This window comes from Eublepharis macularius, chromosome 3 (assembly GCF_028583425.1).
Source record: "Eublepharis macularius isolate TG4126 chromosome 3, MPM_Emac_v1.0, whole genome shotgun sequence".
Lineage (NCBI taxonomy): Eukaryota > Metazoa > Chordata > Lepidosauria > Squamata > Eublepharidae > Eublepharis > Eublepharis macularius.
In genome coordinates this window covers 81,121,406-81,143,415 of record NC_072792.1, presented here as the reverse complement: position 1 = coordinate 81,143,415, position 22,010 = coordinate 81,121,406, and the positions used below count along the sequence as shown (strand labels likewise).

Below are 22,010 nucleotides of genomic sequence, written 5' to 3'. Positions count from 1 at the left end.
CTGCTGCTGCTGCTGCCAGAGGTCGGTCTGCCAGAGACCTGCTGCTGCCAGAGGTCAGTCTGCCTGCACTGCTGCTGCTGCCGCCAAGGGAGCTTCCTCCATCAAGGGCTGGGCTTTTCCATCTGCCCGGCCCCACCACTTGCTGCTCCAGCCTATAAAGGCTGTTGTTGCCAGAGGTCTGCCTGCATTGCTGCTGCCGCTGCTGCCAAGGGAGCTTCCTCCATCAAGGGCTGGGCTTTTCCATCTGCCCGGCCCCACCCCTTGCTGCTCCAGCCTACAAAGACTGTTGTTGCCAGAGGTCTGTCTGTGCTGCTGCCGCTGCCAAGGGAGCTTCCTCCATCAAGGGCTGGGCTTTTCCATCTGCCTGCCCCTGCCCCTTGCCTGCTGCAGCCTACTGCCAGAGGTTGGTCTCTGCCTGCTGCTGCTGCTGCCAGAGGTCGGTCTGCCAGAGACCTGCTGCTGCCAGAGGTCAGTCTGCCTGCACTGCTGCTGCTGCCGCCAAGGGAGCTTCCTCCATCAAGGGCTGGGCTTTTCCATCTGCCCGGCTCTGCTCCTTGCCTGCTCCAGCCTACAACGGCTGCTGCCAGAGGTCTGCCTATGCTGCTGCTGCCAAGGGAGCTTCCTCCATCAAGGGCTGGTCTTTTCCATCTGCCCGGCCCCGCCCCTTGCCTGCTGCAGCCTACAAAGGCTTATGCCAGAGTTCTGCCTGCTCTGCTGCTGCTGCTGCTGCTGCTGCCAAGGGAGCTTCCTCCATCAAGGGCTGGGCTTTTCCATCTGCCCGGCCCCGCCACTTGCTGCTCCAGCCTATAAAGGCTGTTGTTGCCAGAGGTCTGCCTGCATTGCTGCTGCTGCTGCTGCTGCCAAGGGAGCTTCCTCCATCAAGGGCTGGGCTTTTCCATCTGCCCGGCCCCGCCCCTTGCCTGCTGCAGCCTACAAGGCTGCTGCCAGGGGACTGCTTGCACTGCTTTCTTTGCTGCTGTTTGTTGTTTTTATACCAAGTATGTTAGTTACTGTAGTCTGTGTATTGTTTATGTTTGTGTTTTAATTATGATGTGTGCCGCCCTGAGCCCATTCATGGGGAGGGCGGGATATAAGTCAAATAAAATAAAATAAAATATTTGTTGGGGTTTGTGACCAAAAAATATTAATTTACATGTTGCTCTTTTATTGTTGTAATTGTGAGTTACTCTGAGATATATTGTGCTATGACTTGTTGAAATATAGACTATGTAAAAAATAAATAATTCACTGCAGAAGAGGTAAAGGAATTAATTTGCACTGTGGATGGATGTGATTTAATGCTTTAAGAATTTTGCCCTAGGGCAGAAGGTTAAGCAAGCTGAACTTTATTTGGATGGGTTCCAAAGTGTATATGTGGTGGATTGGTGTGTTTGTGTGCATGTGTGAGCCGGTGAGTTAGAGGGAAAAAATTATGAAGCACACAGAAGAGATGCTATTAAGTCAGTACTGGTAAATATAAACCTGTTCTGATTCCCAGCTAGTAGTTTAAATGACCAGTAGTTTGCAGACTCCCCCCCCCATTATTTTTATGTCTTCTCCTCAGAATTTCATATAACCCTTTGTTGATTCCTTATTGGAATAAATGAACATTTCTAACTATATAATTCATCAATCCCAGTGCCCTTTTCGTAGCCTGGTATATTTGTGATCATTCAACATTCAACATTCAGCTCTTGTTAAGCCAATGTTATATGGTAAGAGAGGTGAAGATTGACAGAGATAAAGACAGTCTGTGGAAGAAATTGTAGCTACAGAGTGGCTCAGATCACTAGAATCTGGGATCAGGGGTTTAATTTAACCTGCTTTAGTGTGGTGCTGTTAAGACATGCTGTTTACTGGTATCTTTGTAGTCCATCTCTGTGGCCAGAACTGCTAGGAAAACATTTACAATATACAATAGGAAAGGAAAACCTTACTGGGAGAAATGTAAATGCACTATTCAACAGTACTAGCAAAGAGAATCATTTATCAAAATTAAAGTGCCCAAGTGCTAAACTTTTAGAACCACTCATATGTTACGTATCATAGTACAAATATTCAATCCCAATACATTCAGCATAGAACAAACATCACTCAGTTCACCCCAATAATCACAACATGACAAATCCAAGGGTATCTGAAAAATATCCAACAGGTAAGTCCTTTGTTAATGTAGAGAATCTTATATCCAGTTCTTAATTGTTGTCTCTTTTATTCTTTTCACAGATGTTCCAGTGGACGATGGCAAAATCTTCCAAGCCTGAACTGGGGCCAGCTATATACATGGCACTTTGACCAGAATGAAATTAATTTTCTTGAAGTGGTTGTGTTCAGGAGTTAGAACAATATTTTATAAATTTGCCTGTATAAGAAGAAAACAGACTAATTCCTATTTGGATTTTAGGTCATTTCATCCTAGACATCTGAGGCAAAACATACCATATGTTCAATTCCTTAGGATCAAAAGGAATTCATCCAATGCAGAGGATTTTCAGAGGGAGAGTATCATGATGTGGAAAGTCTTTAGGCAAAGAGGATACCCAGAAAAGATCTTGCAATCAGCACAGGAGAGAGCCTTGACGGTCCCCAGACCGATGGGCAATGGATTACACTCCATTGTCTGGTTCTATCAAATATATCGTGACACGTCATTGGCCTCTCCTTTCAGAAATCAAGGGATGTGAGGCTTTTCCAATGATTGGGTTTAGGAAGACCAGGAGTCTTAAAGGTATCCTGGTCCATTCTGACATGGACGTTCCTATGACTTTAAGAGCTTTCCCAGAGGGGAATTATAAATGTAGCAACTGCAGTATATGTCCTTTAATTCAAGAGGAGGATTCTGTCTTCTTGAACACCTCAGGGAAACGGCTGCATTTCAGACATTTTGCCACGTGCCAGACAGCAGGTGTTATATACCTGATCATTTGTCCTTGTCAACAACTGTATGTCAGAAGCACTACCAGACCCCATTACACTCGTATCCTGGAGCACCTATCCAAGATATGGAATAAGGTTTTAGAGGCTCCCCTCACAGAACATTTCCTGGCATGTAATCATAAGGAAAACGAGATCAGGGTTGTAGTCTTATTTGTGGCTAAAAAAACTACATCACAAAACTTACAGAGACTGTTATTACGTAAGGAAGCCCAGTGGATTCACTTTGTGGACACCTTGAGACCACGTGGCTTGAACAATAAATTAGTTTTAAGTTTTTTTGTGACTGAGTGCACATTTGACACCAGTGTTGTGGCCCCTTTAAATGCAATGGATAGGTTAATTGAGGTTTTGTTAAGAGAAACAAAATGCTGATGGAGGTGCGGGTGACTGAAGATACAGGTTGTAAGAATGAATTCTTAATGAAATGGTGAGTCTTTCTAAAGCTGAGATGGAAGGTTTTTGTAGTTTTTAATATTTATTACTTTTAAACTGTATTATCTTTTCAGTAACTGATACTGTGGACTAGATCCATGCCCCTGAGGAAGTCCGTTTGTGGACGAAATCTGCATGATTTAATAGCTGGCCCCAGTTCGGGTTTGGAAGATTTTGCCATCGTCCACTGGAACATCTGTGAAAAGAATAAAAGAGACAGCAATTAAGAACTGAATATAAGATTCTCTACATTAACAAAGGACTTACCTATTGTATATTGTCATAACCAGGAGAGCCATCCTGTTATTGTTATTAGGATGTCGTTTACAGGCTGAACCCATTTTAACATCCTTTATATTCCAAGTTTTGAACCTACTGTGGCCTCAAAATCTGTACCCTAATCTGTAAAAATATTCTGTTGAAAAGTGAAAGTTGCTGCTTTTTACAGATATCTTTTCTGGCTATTCTGCAATTCTCAGTGGTATATGGCAAAAGAAAGAATACATCTTCATGGTACCTCTTTGTCCTTGAGCCAACAGGTTTGGGCCAGAAAGTAAAAAAGTAGAATTTATGGCTCCATACTGCACCATTCTGTTTATATTGATAATGGGATCAAGCCGTCCTAGGTAAAAATGCTTCTACAATATAGAGCGGGGGGGGGGACTTTCTCAATAGATGGTGCTGCAAAGTGTTGGCTACTAGCTCAGTAAAGTAGATGCATGGGCTTGCTGTGGGCCATGATATCATTTGCCTGTGCCAGATTCTGCTAGTCTGAGTAGTCATGTGCCTGATGGTGCTGAGCTAACAGCTGCTTCATCTCTGCAGCCACTTTCTGAAGCCTTCAGAGATAACTGGCAACTCTCTACCTCAGTTGTGATTCAGCATTAGTATCTCCAGCGAACAACGTTATGGTAGTTCATGGATATATTTAACCCCTGAGAGCCAATAATTAATTATACTTAATTAAAGTATAGCTCAGCACAAAGAAAGACTCTTGTTGCATTGATATTCCTCTTCAACAAAAAACTCTAGTTACATGACTATTTTAGCTAATAAATCTCCCCCCCCCCCCGCCGCCAGACAGAATAAAGAAGCAGACAATGTATTTGGGAACTAAAGGGCCATTTTAGTTGGCAATGACATTAACATTCAACATTAATGCAAAACACGGCAAGGGCCTAATTAGCAGTGCAGGTCAGGCCCTGGGGTCACCCCTGGACATCCAACCTGACCTGTCTGGGTGAGCCCCACTGCCCTGGGCACAAGCCATCCATATGTGTGGCTGGGACTTGGCTAGCCAGATAAAAGGTTTCCCCCCCTACAAGCTCCTCTACCCCCAGCTGTCGAACATGAAGAACGGACTTGTATGGGGGGGGGGCATCCAACAGTCTGCCCTCTGAACTGGCTCCCATCAAACAAGCCAGCCAATCCTGACAGACCCCAATTCCTCCAACAATGGGGATGTGCCAAGGGTGCTCACTGGCCCACTCACTTAACCCATATTCTATTCTGCTACCACAGAGGCCAAGCCTCTACTTGGGCCTTTACGCCCCACAGATGGCTTAAGGTCTACCAGAGCCCTTGCTGCAAGACTTATATGAAGATGCTGTTGCCTTTCACCGTTAGGTGAACTCCATCCCTCTGTAGAGGTCAGCAAATTCAGCCCTTATTTGTGGATGAGGTAGACATGGTGCTTAGTCCCTCTCATAGTGCTTTCTGACCTCTGGGATCCCAAGCTTCTTGTCACACATGAGGGTGTGATCATATTGATAGCAATGCCTAGCCACTATGTCAGCAGTCTCTGCCAGATAATGCTAGCCTCAAATGAGGGATAACATACCCCTGCCAGGGGAGGGGGATCTTCTGCCCCCATTGCCCACACGTCGCCCCTGTTTACCTGGCCAGCGGGGGGAACGCACCTTCCGTGCAGGCTCCCCTGCGGTGCTGCACACTCCTGTGCACTGCAGCCACCTGGATTGGGCCGATTTTGGCATGGATCAGGCCCGGATTGGGGCTGCTGTGGAGCACAGGAGCGCTCCTGCCCTCCACAGAGGCCCAAAATATGCCCATTTCGGCCCAGATTGGGCTCGTTTCAGGCCCATTTTGGCATGGATTGGGCCCGTTTGGGGCTGCTGTGGAGTGCAGGAGTGCTCCCAAAATGGGTGTGTTTGGGGCCGCTGTCTGGGCAGGAGCACTTCCGCACTCCTCAGCATCCTGAATCTGGGCCCCTCCAGAGCATGGCCATGCTCCCAAGGGCTGCATGATTATGTCACTTCCAGGAAGTGACATCGTGCTTGTGGGAGCGTGCATGTACTTTACACACATGCACCCCCTCCTGCAGGTAAGTGCCAGGCCCCAGTCACCATCTGGGAGGTTGAGGGGGCCTAGCAACCCTACCTCCAACATGTACCTTTCCCACCATAAGAGACATTCACAGGGCCCTGGAACTCCCTCCACCATCAGGAAATCTTCCCTCTGAACTCACCTAGATTGTTCTTCCCCTTTTTGAGTGCTGTTCATTGCACATGAGTGTTTGATTTTGGAATATCTGCAAATGGAATATCTGTAAAACGGAGATGTTCCGCCGGGCCTTTGGCTGAGTGCCAGCAGGTGTCCTCCTTCCATCTAAGACCACCACTTTTTCTGGGGCTTCCCTCAGCCATCTGCTATGCCCATATACAGACTCCCAATATTTGTTTAAATGGCCTGCTCCTGGACTATTTTAAGGATTTTTTTAACAGTATTATTGATTTTATGGTTTTGTGACTTATAATGTATTTTTTAAATGTTGTTAGCTGCTCTGAACACATCTGTGGGGAGGGCGGGGTATAAATCAAATCAAATAAATAAATAATAATAAATAAATTTCATTGTGAGTGATGGTTGTTGTGGATTTTCCGGTCTGTATAGCCGTGGTCTTGGCATTGTAGTTCCTGACATTTTGCCAGCAGCTGTGGCTGGCATCTTCAGAGGTGTAGCACCAAAAGACAGAGATCTCTGTCTTTTGGTGCTACACCTCTGAAGATGCAAGCCATAGCTGCTGGCAAAACGTCAGGAACTACAATGCCAAGACCACGGCTATACAGACCGGAAAATCCACAACAACCATCACTCTCCAGCCGTGAAAGCCTTCAACAATTCATTGTGAGTTTTCTAATATTTGCACTTATTTTGCATGCTCAGTATTGTTTTGATTGAATATTTTGTTCCTTTTCAATAAACTGTCTATTTTAATATATTTCGTCTCTCCCTGATCTTTTCCAACTTGTTGAGGAGGTATAATACTAGATTCTGAAACTGTAACATTCTTAATCTTAGCCCAGATCAAAACAGTGTTATTGGTCCAGATTTGAACATGTCTTTTCGTATCTAGGAGTTGAAACCTAACAACAGCTCACAGAAGTAAGCAATGGAGGATGGAAGATCTCTTTCCAAATTTAGCTATAAGATTATTTAGGCAGAGCTGTTCTTCTTTCCATGGTGGGATTGAAAGTGGATATATGACACATGCTACTGTTTTGTATCACAGCAGCTTTATGTGGTTCATACATTTAGTTGTTAATCCATACATCAAGCATGCATGAGTACATCTATTTAAGGTGATGGTCATTCTATTAGCCTTCGTTGACCTAAATTAGTTTAATCCATATAATCTGATTCACCTGGCATGTGGTTCTGACTCAGTCTGGCATTGTTTCATAAAGGGTTTTTTATAGTATACCTAATAACATTAGCTTAATATTTATTAAAAGTTATAGAGATTGCCTGAGAAAAAAATGGCAACTTGACTAAAAGCTTACCGTTAGTCTGAGACACTGAAGAAATTGTAAAAGGATTGATAGAAGAGATTGCATTCACTTTTTTTTCTCTTCTTGCATAGAAAGAAATACCCAAAGGCACGTGTTAGAATGAATGACAGGATTTATCATATGCCCTTTTAAAATATTAAGCATGAAAGAGATTTTTAGCATCATTTTCATCCTCACAAAGGTAGTTGCATTCTATAAACTGAGTAGGGATTTCCCCCCACTGTCAGTATAAAAGCTACCATTTTATTGGTTTGGTAAAAGGCAATTCAGATTTAAGTTGAGAAGTTTTATAAGATTGGAAGAAAAAACTGTTCTATTTATTACTTCTGAAATATTTACAATACATGCAGAGGTATGGGTAAAAGAACTTTTTTCTTCTAAAGGTAGTTGGGAGATACCATCTTGAAACTAAATCATTGGAGCGCTTTCAGATTGTTTAGAGCACTACGGCATAAAGTTCTGATGCTAAAATAAATTAGTACAAAAAACTTCGTCATACTAGCAGTTGCTGGTCTGGATTCTCCCATAAGACAAATGAGACTCTAAACTGTATTGGAAATCATCTTTTTAGTATAGGAGCTCTTTCTGGTTTTTGTTTTGTCTTTTTTGTCTTTTTTGGATATGTCTTTGTATCAGGCTTCTTTCCCTCTTGGCAGCAGACATTGAACACTTCACAATGTACTGCTCCTGGTGATGCATGCAGTAACACTTAAATATTTTTTCTAGTTGATATACAGACACATTATCTCAGCTGTCTAAAATAAACAAACTAAAATCAGAGATAAATCTTTACAATAAGCATGGATCTTTCTCAGTTCCAGATATTTAATTTTCAAATGTATTTTTAAGGTGTTTAGTATACCCTATTTTGAATGTTCCAAGTATATATAAAATAAAGAATAAATTTCAAGAGATATTTAAACATCAAATACAAACTCCATAACACAACCCCGATAAAATTTCATAAAGCACAACACTCTTCCTATAGTCATACTAAGATAAATTAAATGGATAATAATTTAAAATTTATAGAAACTGATGGAGAATGGACCCATATCCTATTCGATGGTTTTTCTCCAATGTATTAAAAAGGACTTCAGATATAGCTATTGAGATATATGTTTGGTGTCAGGTGATACAGAGTTTAGTGGCATTGGGGACAACATAATCCAAGACAAAGCCTGGACATTGATTTCATTTTAAATGTTTTAGGTTACTCCCCATTAGACATGGGTATGAACCAAAAAAAGCCAAACCCCAAACCACGTTATTCGTGGTTCGTCGCATTCCATGAACGAGAAACAACGAACTTCCACAACCTTTTCCCAGGTCACAAACTGGTTCGTGGTTTGTGGTTCATGAAATTTCAAATGCCCGGCTGCTGAAGCCGGCGCCAGGCATTTGAAACAGACAGCCCCCTTCTCCCACTGCTTATGGTGGCAGGAGAAAGGGGCTGTCACTATCACACACCCCAAGCTGGCTTCAGCCCATCGGCTGAAGCTGGTGCAGAGTGTGAGTAGCTGACAGCCCCGTCAGCAGGAGAAGGGGGCTGTCAGCTTCACTCACCCTGCAAAAGCTTCAGCCCATGGGCTGAAGCCAGTGCGGGGTCTGTGAAACTGTCTATCCCCATTCTCTCGCAGCTCAGGTGGCAGGAAAAAGAGGCTGTCAGTTTCACTCACCCTGCACCGGCTTCAGCCCTTTGGCTGAACCCAGCACGGGGTCTGTGAAACTGACAGCCCCATTCTCCTGCTGCCCGAGTGGCAAGAGAACAGGGCTGTCAGTTTCACACATGATCAGCAGCGCCAGCCTGTCTAGCTTTACAGACGGCTGACTATTCACATGAAATCGGTAAAAAAAGTCATGGGGTTCGTGGAAAATGCGGTCCCACAAACCTCATTTTTACGAATCACGATTCGGCCTGGTTCATGCATTTTTTTGCTTCATATTGTGATTCATGCCCACCTCTACTCCCCACCCACCCCCACAGCATTCAGTGCAGCTGAACAATAAAATAGTAGCATACTAAAACAGAGCCATAGAATACATGTAACATTACTGAGGTTGACCAAGAAAGCCACAAAGTCAGCCAGCAGCAAGCTGAATTTTGAAAGAGGTTTTACATTCTTTGCAAACAATGAGGTATCAATGAAGTTTCTCATCTTAAAATACCAAGCAACCAAAGCATGGGGGAAATGGCTGTTTCTAAACTGGTGGAGTAAGAGAGGTATAAAGATCAAGGCTTTCTGATTTCTCGTACAATGGAGCAAAAGCTGCTCTGACCTGGAAACAATATAAAATACTTGTGAAAATGGAAACCCATGAATGGGGTTTTGGCCAAGCGTCTTTCCACTGTCAGTGGTTCTCCTAACTGCAGAGTTTTCTCCATGCAAAATCAGTGAAATAATGTCCCCAGCTTTCATAGGGAAAGGACCTGCAATTAAGAGAATGGATATGGGTAAGGAAACTTACTCCTTACTCACCTGCATGTTCTATGGTCATACCTGCAGACACAACTCAAGCCCATCTGGCAAACAAAAGACTTCATGAAAATGTGTCTGGGAGGAGCACTGTTGATGTGATTAAACTAGATGAGAATTTATTCTGTTCTAATGTAAAAACATGCTCAAAATATCATGAAGTGTGTGATGCTTGTGGAACTAAGCTTTCTGCCACTGAGCCCCTGAAATTCTGCTCCTGAGGTGGGGTGGAAAAATTGCAAACCCTCCTCTAACAAGAGAAGTGCTCTTCCTCTAAAGTAAGTGACAGAACCACCTTTACCCTCTTTTTTTAAAAGAAAAGTCTTGTAGCTCCTTAAAGGATAACACCGTTAATGTGTCGTAGGATTTGACAAGTCAAAGCCGACTTTGTTGCCTATGGTGGAAAATCAAGGTGTGCACTCAGGTTAAAGCAGGAACTTCTGCTGCTTATCTTTCATTAACAAGTAGCTTTTACACTATATTTGCAAGAGTCTTTGTATTTTCAAAGCATGCAAGACCAAATGTACTTTAATCACACTTCAGTGATCTTCTTATCATCTTCACAGATTCTGCAGTTCTTTTTGCTTATATTTTATAATATTTTTAATGGGAACATTATTTTCTTGGTGCTTTTATGAGCTGACTCATTGACAGAGGCATTTGCTTCAGAGCAAAGCTTTGGTTACATTCATTGATGTCAATGTATTATATTTTTGTTTTATTGCTAAAAGACTAACTAAATAGCCATAAGCAATCATTTTGGTGACTGATTTCCATCAGGAGTTAGAGATGGTAGACAATGAAAGAGAACTAATGCCCCAAATAACATGAAGTGACTAAAGATGATATAATAGTTTACAACCAAAGTTTTTTGTCACTTGTTCTTCATTCTCACTTTGAAAAGAAGTGACTGTTGAGCTATGTTTGGGATCTGCAGATAACATATGATAGCTATTTATAAATGGCAGAGCTGCTGCTTTGCATTCAGTTTCGGGGTTCAGTCCTTGGTATCTCCAGTTAAAAATAGGAGACCAATCCAAGGAAGACCAGGGTCACACACAGGGAATGGCAAATCACCTGTATTAGTCTTGCCTTGAAAATCCCAGCTAGCATTGCCATAAATTAACTGTGACTTGACAGCACTTTCCACATACACATTATACACATATTACAAGATAGAGCACTGAAGCATTTGGGGAAGGGGTTATAATAATATACTTATTTATGATACCTAGGTTGAGGTATTTGGGGTCACAGCAACAAGCACACAATAGGAATCCTGGAGCATCATCAACATCCTAAAACTGAAATCAGTTTTCTGAAGCCTAAATCAAAGGTACTTTGATCAACTTTTTGTTCACATAATTCCAGAGCAGGCAGGTAACTGTAGTTCATTTCAGGCAGCTTTACAGAAAGAACAGCCTAATGATCCATTAGAGTCCAGGATGCAAGCAACGTGAGGGAGTGAGGCATTTTGCATAAAAAAGCAGGATGGCTCTAATGACTCATTTGCGGGGTGGGGGGGGTGTTGTATGAAATGATGGGAATACGGTGAAGGCTTGTAAAGACTATTCTGAGGTTCCAGTTTTTTATAACTTTGTGTTCCAAGGGATACCATTCTCACTGCCAAACTGTAAATAATTTGATGCATAATTTTTTTCATTTTAACCTGCAATGGAAATGACCTTGGACCCCATTTACAGTTTGTATTAAATAAGGTAATCATTTTGATGCCTATTGACTGTTAATAATAACAAAGAAGGAGAAATAGAAGCAAAACTTGGAAAAGACTCAGGGAGGAGTCACGTATTACTGAAATTATATTGCCGCTATGGCTGGATTGCATGACTGTACAGTAGGGTTTCCTGGTCCCCCTGTCCTCCTAGTGGGAGATGGGGGAACTGGCATTTACCTTCTCCTCTTCTTCCTCGCATGTGTGCACAGCACATGTGTACTCCTGGCCTGCATGTTGATGTCACGTCCAGGAACTGATGTCATCATGCAGGCCACAGCCACCATCAGGAGCGCTCCTGCTTGCCACAGAGGGCTGGATTGGGCTGGATCAGGCCCGAATTAGGCTGGATTCAGGACAATTCAGCCAAAATCAGGCCACTGCGGAGCATGGGAGTGCTGCCGCACTCTACAACAGCCTGATCTGGCCTGGATCTGGTCCAATTCGGGCCCGAATCGGCCCAGGTCGGGCCGCTGTGGAGCACAGGAGCACTCCCATGCTCTGTAGCGGCCCTATTCAGGCCAGATCAGTCCTGCAGGAGCACACAGCACCAGCTGGGAGAGGCCCCCGGGAGGCGCGTTCCTCCCCTGCTGGCCAGGTAAGCAGGGGCAAGGGATGGAGGGTAGGAGCAGGGTATCCCTGCCCCCAGTGGGGGACTGGAAACCCTACTGTCTAGTAACGTTTGAATTTTAAAAATCATACAGGATGGGGAGATCATGTGATAAATTTCTTGGTCAGAGCACTTCCAGCAAGTTTTTCTGTTACCTAGTTGATTAACATTACGAAGGGGCCAGATCTTTACATGCAGCACAATCAATTAAGGATTTAATACAAATTAGTTTACACAACCCAAAGATGTCTCAGAATCATAGAACTAGGAGGGACTCCAAGGGTCATCTGTTTGCCAGGGGAGAGCTGCTTTCATTGCTATGTAGGTAGGGTTACCGACTCCAACCTGGGAAATTTCTGTAGATTTGGGAGTGGTGCTTAAGGAGGGAGGAATCTGAAGAGTGATTTCACATATAATCTATAGTAAATAATAGAGAATAACCTCTGAAGCTGCTATTTTCTTCAGGAGAATGGATCTCTGTAGTCTGGAGATGGGTTGTGATTCTATGAGAACTCCAGGGTCCACCTGGAAGTTGGCAACTCTATACATAGGAGGGCAGTACATTCCTTGATAAATAAAACATGTAAAAATATAAAGGATTTGTTTAAACCAGGTATTCAAGTTACTCTGTTTCTTTTGATCAACTGCACCTTAAGCAATCAACTTTAATATGTTGTCAACAGCCCGGAAAATCCACAACAACCAACTTTAATATGGGCCTGACTTTGCTTAAGGTGCAGGTTTGCTCCACTGGGACAGATTTATCAAACCCAGCTGAACTTAGTAGGAAAAAATAATCAATGATACATTATGAGTTTGCCAAATAAGGATTTAGATATGCTTCCTGATTTAGTCTGTATTTAAAGTAGTGTTGCCAGCCAGTGGCTGCCAACTGGTGGGAGTCCAGCGGGTGAAGACATCAAGGTGTGCCATTGGACAACGGTGTTACATCACTTCTGGAGAAAACTCGAAAAGGATGTCACACCTCTCTAGGAATCTCCAGAAACTCAATGGTAAAACTCTATGGTTTTCCCAGAAGTGATGTAACATCATCTCCCAATGGCAATTTTTTAAAAAATTTCTCTTACCAGGTGCTAGAGTGCCAATGAGCAATGAAAGCTCCTGCCCCCAGCAGGCAAATGGGACACCTAATTTAAAGGTATGTGAGTAGAAGCAAAAGAAGTGAAAATCATAAAGTAAGGGGGGAAGCTGATATAGTATCTTTATTTCAGTACTTTAGATGCACCAATCCCACGTGTATCTTTACTACTGTAGGCATGTAGGTTGAATCAAAATATTGAAAGAATTTCTGAACAGTAGTCTTTTGTGAATATTGGGATGGTCTTTGTTTCTTTTAACAAAGCTTTTGGATAATTACATCCTTCTAAACTGTCAGTCACATTTGCCCACTGAGAGTAATCCCGACATATTTATCCAATTCCAAGGTCTACTTTTTAAAAAAAAAAAAAAAGCCTTAGTTGGAGAATTTAAACTGTCACTTTAAGTCAAACCCCCACACTTGAAAAGTCTGTTTAAAATTCATAAGCATAACCACCATAGTATGTTTTCCAGTATCTCAAGCCTTGAATTCTTCTTAAGATTTATTTTTCTGCTTATTTTAGTGATTCAACATATACAATACTTATGAAAGGTTGTTTAGAATAATAAAAAATCTCAGAGGAGATCAAAACAAGTTCTGTTATGTGTAAGCTGATGTTTCTGTGATGGCCTACTTATCCCTGAGCCTGTGAAACTATAACTATTCTGGAAATGTAACCAGAATCATCATAATAAAAAAAGATTCAGGATGTAGTATCCATGTTCTGCTCTTTTAAGAACTTAACTCACTGTGCTTCTCTTTTCTCTAGAATAGCAAAGTCTTGTACAAGAGGAAATCTTTTTTTAGAAGTACATTGGGCCATATCCTCCTATATTTCTCATGGGTTTTTCATCTTTCCAATTGGGTTCAAGAAAATTATTTTTATAATCTTTCTTTCTGAACATAATAGTATTCAGTATGCAGTAAAGTTAGATGTTTTTTCCTCCAATCTGATCTCAAGAAGTTGAATTTGAAAGGGATCTGGTATTCTGCATGGACTCACCAGGGGATAGAACACAGGGCATATTTATTCTGAAGGCTGTTCTTGTAAGGTGTGCTGACTTGAATACACTTCCTTCCTAAACTGCTCTAGTGTTTGAACGGTTCCACTTTCTTTCTTCTCTGAGACCACATGGCTTTTTTTAAAAAAATGTGCCCAATTCAAGTATGTGGTGAAATATGTAATTACTTTGTTTATGGGTGTGACAGAATGCATGTTTTGAAGAAGCCTGGAAGGGCTGGTTACATATGTATTTGCAGGACTGTTAAGAGTTAATCCCTCTCAGAATTGGAGAGCTGTGAGTGGCAGGCTGTTCCAGGGCCTCTGATTTGGTAGCTGAGCTGAGAGAGGAGAGTTTTGAGTCCGGGCAGACAGGGAAAGAAAGAGAGAGATCAGAGTGTGGGGGGAGTTGAGAGAGACAGAGTCCTTAGGTAGAGGAGATTGTCCCTTCCCTGTTGAAACAGGGAGACAGCTAGAGTGAGGAGAAATCCCTGGTCAGGTGTGGTGGATAACTGCCTGAGGAGACTCCCAGATTCAGTTGAGGACTGAAGGAAACCACTAGTGAGTGCAGAGAGGATCTTGGGGTACTAAAAAGAGGATACCAATCTCCCTAACTCCAGAAGTGGAGAATACTAAAAAGAAAGTATACTCAAGTGCTTGGGGGAAAACAAGTGAAACAAAACCTAACAACAGAAGCCTTAAATAACATCGCCTTTGTCCTAATGGCTAGGTGGGCTCTTCCACCTCAGGGCACATTTTACCTATAAAGGTAGAGCTCTGGCCTCATTCAAATCTGGATCCACAAGTGCTGTTCCCTTGAGGTTTGCCCAAGCCTCTTGCTCTCCTAGCCAAGGATGCTGGCATTTGAAGCTACTCTCTTCTCCTGCGGACTGGACCCCCTTTTCAGGATAGGTAGCTATATTTGCTCCCTCTCTCCCTCTTCCCAAATTCTGACTAAGCTTGCTAGGATTCTGTGTGTGTGTGTGTGTAATTATTTTTACCCCGCAATTGTGAGTGTATGTGCATGACATTTTGTTCTTCATAAAAGTTATTGTTGGACTTTAAGAACCAACCTTGTTTGCTATTTTGGAAGGGACCTGGTAGAAACTGGTGATAGATCCCTGCAGTTACCGGCCTCTTGCATAGCCATTCTCCTTGCTTGCTAATTCCCCCACAAACCATTTTATTGCAAGGAGACCAGTTCCGGTAACACTCCCTACAATACTGCCCTCCTGTCTCAGTAAAAAGGCCTTTTGAATAATTCAGTTTTGTATCATTTGTGGAAAGCCAGGAGAGCGAGGGTTCCCCTGACCTCCTCTGGCAGGCTGTTCCACAGAGTAGGGGCCACCACAGAGAATGAATGTGTGTCAAGCAGGCAAGAGAGCCTGCCTGCCGTAACTGTGAATGCATATCTACTGGGAGGGAGGATGGGCTTTCTTCCTGTAGTATAGCTTTCTTCCTTCACTGTATCTTAGCTATGCTTTGCTGAGAGGAGTTATCAGCACAGCCGGGAACGTCTGGGAACCGACCTTGGGAAATTCAGCTTTGCATCTTTTCAGGAGTTTTGCTAACTTCAACTGACTTGTTTGAACTGGGGGGAGGGGACTGGAGGTGAAACCTCTCGGGGGAGACTTTGCTTCAGTGTTCCAGGTAATCACTATGTATAAGTGCACTTCTAGGGAGTTTTATCTAAATAAAGATCTTTAACTCGTTCAACAGTGTTGGATGAAGTGGAGAGTCTGAGAGAATCCCCTAGCCAGGCCTGACAACGTGTACGAGCAGCTATTGATTTCACCCATGTGCAGGGTGGCACCTGCAGGAGACCTTGTTCAGACGAGTGAAGCTGCTGCAGAGGAACTTGCGGGGTGAGGGGAGGTAGTCCCTTAGGTATGCAGGGCCAAGGCTTTGGATGTGATAACCAATACCTTAAACTGAGCATAGTAACTGATAGGTAGCCAAAGGAGTGATTGCACATTGGGAATTATATTCACGCTTCTATTCACTCCTGATACCAGCTGAGATGCAGTGTTTTGCACCAATTGGAGTCTCCTAGTTAACTTAGACCTATGTATAGTGCATTACAATAGTTGTCCTGATGTTACCATAGCATGGATCCAGGTGGCCAGGTTGGTCATGTTGAAGTGAGAAGCCATTTTCCAGGCTAGAGTGATTTTGTAGAAAACATTTTTGTGGCTGCCTTTACTTGTTTTTCTATTAGTAGCACTGGATCCAGTATAAACCTTAGGCTCAGGGCTGGCACATCCATGGAGGTGGGTCCGGCAGCTGCCTCAAGTGCTGAGGCGCTGGAGGGGGGACCAGGTTGGGGGTGCGCACTGCAGAGCTGGTGACAGCAGCACTGAACGGGAGGGCTGGGAAGCTGCCCACGTGCCTCCCTGGCTACCTGCCATGCCTGGCCCGCAGCTGCTGCAGCCTCCCAGCCCTTCGGCTCAGTTGCCCCATGCTGCCGCTACCACTGCATGCACACAGCTGCGGGCCAGGCATAGCAGGAAGCCGGGACAGTACAGGGCAACTGAGCAAAAGGGCCGGGAGGCCACCTATGCGCCATCCCAGCTGCCTGACATGGCAATGGGGCTGGCTCGCAGCGGCATGCTGCGTGATGATGTCACACTCAGTGACGTCATCACACAGGCCAGGAGTGCGTGTGCACTTTGCATGCGCGCGTGGGGGCCGCAATAGCCCTGAAGCTGCCCCTGGCCTCAGGTGCCAGAAACTCTGGCACCGGCCCTGCCTAGGCTCTTAACATTGAAAGTGGGCAGTACAGTGTCCTTCCGAACAAGCATCACTTCCATCTTGTCTGGTTTAAATTTCAATTTGTTCGTCTTCAACCATTTCTCCACTGCTGTCAGGCAGTGATCCAAGATTCTACTATATCCTGTGGGCACCTGGATAGTGAGATATTAATTGGGGTGTCATCTGCATATTAATGATATCCCACTCCATAGCTTTACGTAGAGGCTGAATAATATGGGTGATAAGATTGCACCCTGTGGTACTCCGCAAAATAGTTCCTGTTCTGGAGACAGGTGGTCTCCGACTAGGGTTGCCAGCTCCAACTTAGGGAATTCCTGGAGATCTGGGCAGTGAAACCTGGAGAAAGTGGGGTTTGGGGAGGGAAAGGCCCTTGGCATGGCATAATTCCATAGAAAAGTAGCCATTTCCCCCAGGGGAACTGATCTATGTGGCCTGGAGACCAGTTGTAATTCCGGGGAACTCCAGCCACTACCTGGAGGCTGGCAAACCTATCTCCGACAGCAGCCCTTTGAATCCATTCCATGAGAAACTATTTAACCCAGTCCAAGACATATCCTTTGATGTCCACTTCTGTCTCTAAATGCCTCAACAGGATGGCATGGGCTACTGTGTCAAAACTTGCATATAGATCCAGAAGGAGCAATAAGGAGGGATGGCCGTTGTCTATATTCAGATGAAGATCATCCACTAAAGCTACTGGGGCCATCCCTGTCACATGACCTGGTCTGAATCTAGACTGAAAGGGGTCTAGAGAACTAGAATTATCCAAGAAGATCTGGAATTGGTCAGATACTACTCTCTCAATCACTTTGCCCAGAAAGGGCAGATTAGAGACTGTGTGATAATTGGCCACATCATTTGCGACTAGAGATGTTTTTTTAATTAGCAGAAGGATAACTGCCTGTTTGAATGTCCAGGAATAGGTGCCTTGAATTAGTGTCTCAACTTGTTCTTAATTTTTTCAATAATGCTTGTAGTATATAAATAAATAAATACATTAATTCTTAGAGATCGAAACCAATCTTCCTCTTCATGAAAGAATTTAATCAAAAACTGACTCAGATTCCTCAAAAGAAAAATAGAAATGGATTGCTGGATTTCAGGGAGAAATTTGGCAGAGGAATTAAGAGAATTCCACTTAACAACCCTACCTGCATGAAAGTTAGCACCTCACTAAAGATATTCTCATATTCTTATTATGCTAGGATAAATGACTTACAATGTCAGTCCCTTCACCTTCTCTTTTTTGCTATTGGATTTGTTTTTCCTTTTTTAAAAGCTATGTGTGTGTGTGTATGTGTGCCCATTCATCTCTCCTTTTTCCATTATCAGTTTCCCTCCTTTCCCCATTGTTTCTTTTACCTGTGTTTGTAGCTGCTTCATTAAAAAGCCCTTTGAAATTTCTTTTGCCAGTTTCTAGTTTGACTATTTCATATCCCCAGATTTTCCATCGAGCCTTCACTTTTGTCTGCCTTTATGTTTTTTTTTTCTAATTTTATAGTGTGAGACTGGCTCCATTCCTCTGTGCTAGTCACAAATGAATTTGAGGGCATCCCAAGGACCAAGTTTAAGAGCTGACAGAGGGCAGGATTTGGCATAAATCCACCTTATCTCATTCACTAGCAACTATAGCAGCCTCAGAGAGAAACGATACCTCTTCATTTATCTTGTCATCAGACTGTTACTCAGGATTTTTCAGAGTACCTTTAGTACAAACAAGCTGGTTGCACTAACTCTCAAACTGTGAAAAGAACTGAAGTGCACATTCTCCATCAAGAGCCTCTTAGTACAGAGTGATCTAATTTGTGGAATCTCCTTCCTAAACACCAACTCAATGAAGTAATCAAAAATGTGAACTGTACCATGTTTCTGCCAAAAGATTTCCCCTCTGTAATCTTAGTTCTATATATTTCCAGAAAACTGGACCTCCTTCCTTCGCCCATCAGGGAGAACTCTTGTTAGTCCACCTGACATCCTCCTTGCTCTCCAAGGCAGGAGATAAAATAATTTTGGTTTTCAATTGTTGGGCAAGAGGCCTGAATTAAAATTAAATTTTGTTCCCAAAATTATTTTGTATCTACTGCAACCCCCCTGTGTTTGTGCAGTGAATTAGGACCCCATAAGTTTATGGATCTTTTCTAGAGATGGGCACGAACCAAAATATGAACCAAAATTAAGCATGAACCAGGCCGGTTCATGGTTTGCGAACCACGGTTTGTCAGATCCCATTTCTGATGAACTGCCACAAACTTTTAGGCTGGTTCATTTGGTTCATTTTTTGGATCGTCACTGCAGACAGCCTGGTACCAATCAATCAGTTTCCTAGGCAACAGGGGATGGACTTCCTGCAGACCTTCTGCTGGCCCAGAAGTGATGATTTTCTGACCTGGGTGTGATGTTTTCATGAACCAAAAGAACCGGTTCACGAACCACTGGCAGGTTCGTGAAAGTCCGTGGTTCGTGAAATTTGACGAACCATGAACCACATGGTTCAATTTTTTTTCCAGTTCGTACCCATCTTTAATCTTGTCCTCTATCTTAGGAGAAAAAATTATGATAGACTGTTGGCCACCTAGACATTTGGGATGTCTCAAGAATCCCTGTCTCAAGATTTAAAACTTTGCCTGGAATCTGCATGATTTCTCTCCTCTTTCTCCTTGTTCAGCTTGATTGACTTTTTTCCATCCCCTTTTTTGAAAGGGATGCACAGTATAAGTGTGCATTTGGAATATTTGTATCTTAACATGGCTGCTGAAATACTGAGTACTGTTGCCAGCTATATGCTGATTCCTCTTAATAAAATTTGTTTTTTCTGAAAGAAAAGAGCTTCTGAAAGCACGCCAGGTGAAAAGGAAGGAATGATGGTGATCTTCCTGCCTCTGTACATGCTCAAGAGCCAATTAGTTTTCCCTCCCCATTGTAAAGGCAAGCATCAGATCACACATTAAATGCAAGTTGGAATGGGGTTTTGCTGTACTCAGACCCCAATTTTCTCTCTACTTCTTCCAAACTTATATAAGCAATCTTGTCACTTTGTCAACAATCCCTTGTTGTTGTTTTTGTGAGTCATTAAAATGGTCATAAAATCTAAGTCAGTATCTGATTTACCCTTGGAGTGAGAGGAGAGATCCCCCCCCCCCCTTATGTACTGGCTACCTGTGTGAATTTGAGACGGAATTACAAAGTAAGCACTATTCATAAAGACATGTATGTAGAGTACACATGGTCTCCCTGACCACACATGGTTAATAATATTTTTCATGGTAGGAAACTGTATATACAGATGTATGGGTGCCATTCTACATTTTCAGTTTAACTAAAAAATATTAAACCTCAACTATTACAGCTCAAGTTGATTCACACACACAGAACACTAAGAGAGTAACTTAAATGAAATTTGAGAAAAAGTGGTGGTGATGTCATTAGGGATACTTATCTCTGAGAAATTTCTCTGCATCAGTTTCTCAATTATGAAGCAGTGGCTACTGCACGTTTTTCAGTAGGCAAGAGTCTTCAGACTGCATGCTATCAGCTCAGCTGATTTCTTTGATTAGTGGGAACCAAGAAAACTAGGTGGATTTAAATGGTGATATTCACTCTTTGGGAATACCAATGGTAAAGTGAAGCTAATCTCATTTGGTAAAAGGACAATAGCTAGCTTCAAACGAACCGTTAATTTTATTTTTATGGTATATAGTAAGTTTGGGGCAGTAGGAATAAATAAATAAATACATAAATCAAATAACCTGAACTATTTTCCATATACAGAGCAAGAAAAAAAGAGCCTTTTCTTCCAAATGTTTATAATTTTGCCATTTATTTCAGGACTGTCAGGACTTCATTTCTAAGTAAAGAAAACAAGAAATGGTTTTGTGCTTCATAGGCATATTACCATAGTTCAGAATCCCAGATGAGCTAACCCAGTTTGCTCTCTATCAGCTATTTGATAAACAGAGTTAGCAAAATGGGATTTCTGAACAAGGAAGTCAAAATGCGAGGCTGTCTTTTCTGCATGAAGAGTAAAGACTGCATTGCCCTTTTTGTAAGTGTAAGGGATTGCTAAATGTCATTTCTAAAATGTCAGGTCCCAATCCAAAATTTAGTGATGTTAACAGTATTATTTCAACTGACTTCAAGGGGCCCTGTCTAAGAAGCACTGTGCAAGGAATAAGTATTTTTGCTTTATATGTGTTTATTAATACTTTATGTCATAAAAGAAATAAATACTTTTGCCATTATCCATAGCAATGAAGTACATTTCAGAGATATTTGCTTTAAAGTACCTAAAATGTTGTGGACTTTGCAAAGACCATCCCCACATGCACTGAAACCTTTTTACAAATCTGTAATTTTCATATCTGCCTATGAATTATAGATGCACAGGAGTTTGCAAAGGAGAATTTCATGATGGGTTGTGTCACTGTGGATTGTTTCACTGTCTTTTCCAGTACTGGCTACTGACTTTTCCAGTTCTAAAAAAACTTAAAAATGAACAAAAATGCTACACGCATACACACAGGGAGAGAGGGAGAGAAAGAGAGAGGCTGACTCTTACGGGATAAACACCCCAATCCTGCGCAGAGTTAGTCAAGTCTAAATTAAAGTATTTTAAGGATTTTACTGTAAATCACACTCATACAGGCCTAGAGTAAGGAAATGCAAATTAGGAGGTGGAGCTCTGCATATGCTTGTTATCCATGGTTCCTGATTAGGTTATGAGGTCCCCTGAGCTTGAAACCAGAGGATGTTGTGGGGCGCCAGGAGAACATTCCCAGAGTGACTTGAGAGTGACAGGCCGCGCAGGGCTGATTTGATAAAAATCAGCTGCAAACACTAGATTGGAGGCCAATTTTTATCAAATTGGCCCCGTGCACAACCCATCTCTTCCATGTTGCACCAGAAATGATATCCCCAGCATGATGAGAAAAAGTTCTGAAACACACAGGAATATGCTGTAGAGTTCCCAGGCCCATTTCCACACCTTTCCCCCCCCACCAGCCTGGTGAGAAGTAGTGGGGGCAGAGGCTGGGAGCCGGGAATCCCCTGCCCCCACTGGGGGAATGGGATCCTCCCTACTCCTTTTTTTTTTTTAATAAAATTTTTATTGGGTGAGTATAATTCAATATTACAATTACTTTCAAT

The 22,010-nt window shown here is 42.8% G+C and overlaps 1 protein-coding gene across 1 annotated transcript in view; it reads left to right on the top strand.

Moving 5' to 3' along the window:
- The window catches only part of DMD (dystrophin), a 2,144,806-nt gene that overhangs the window by 298,699 nt on the left and 1,824,097 nt on the right, over nucleotides 1-22,010 (top strand). The window lies entirely within an intron of this gene.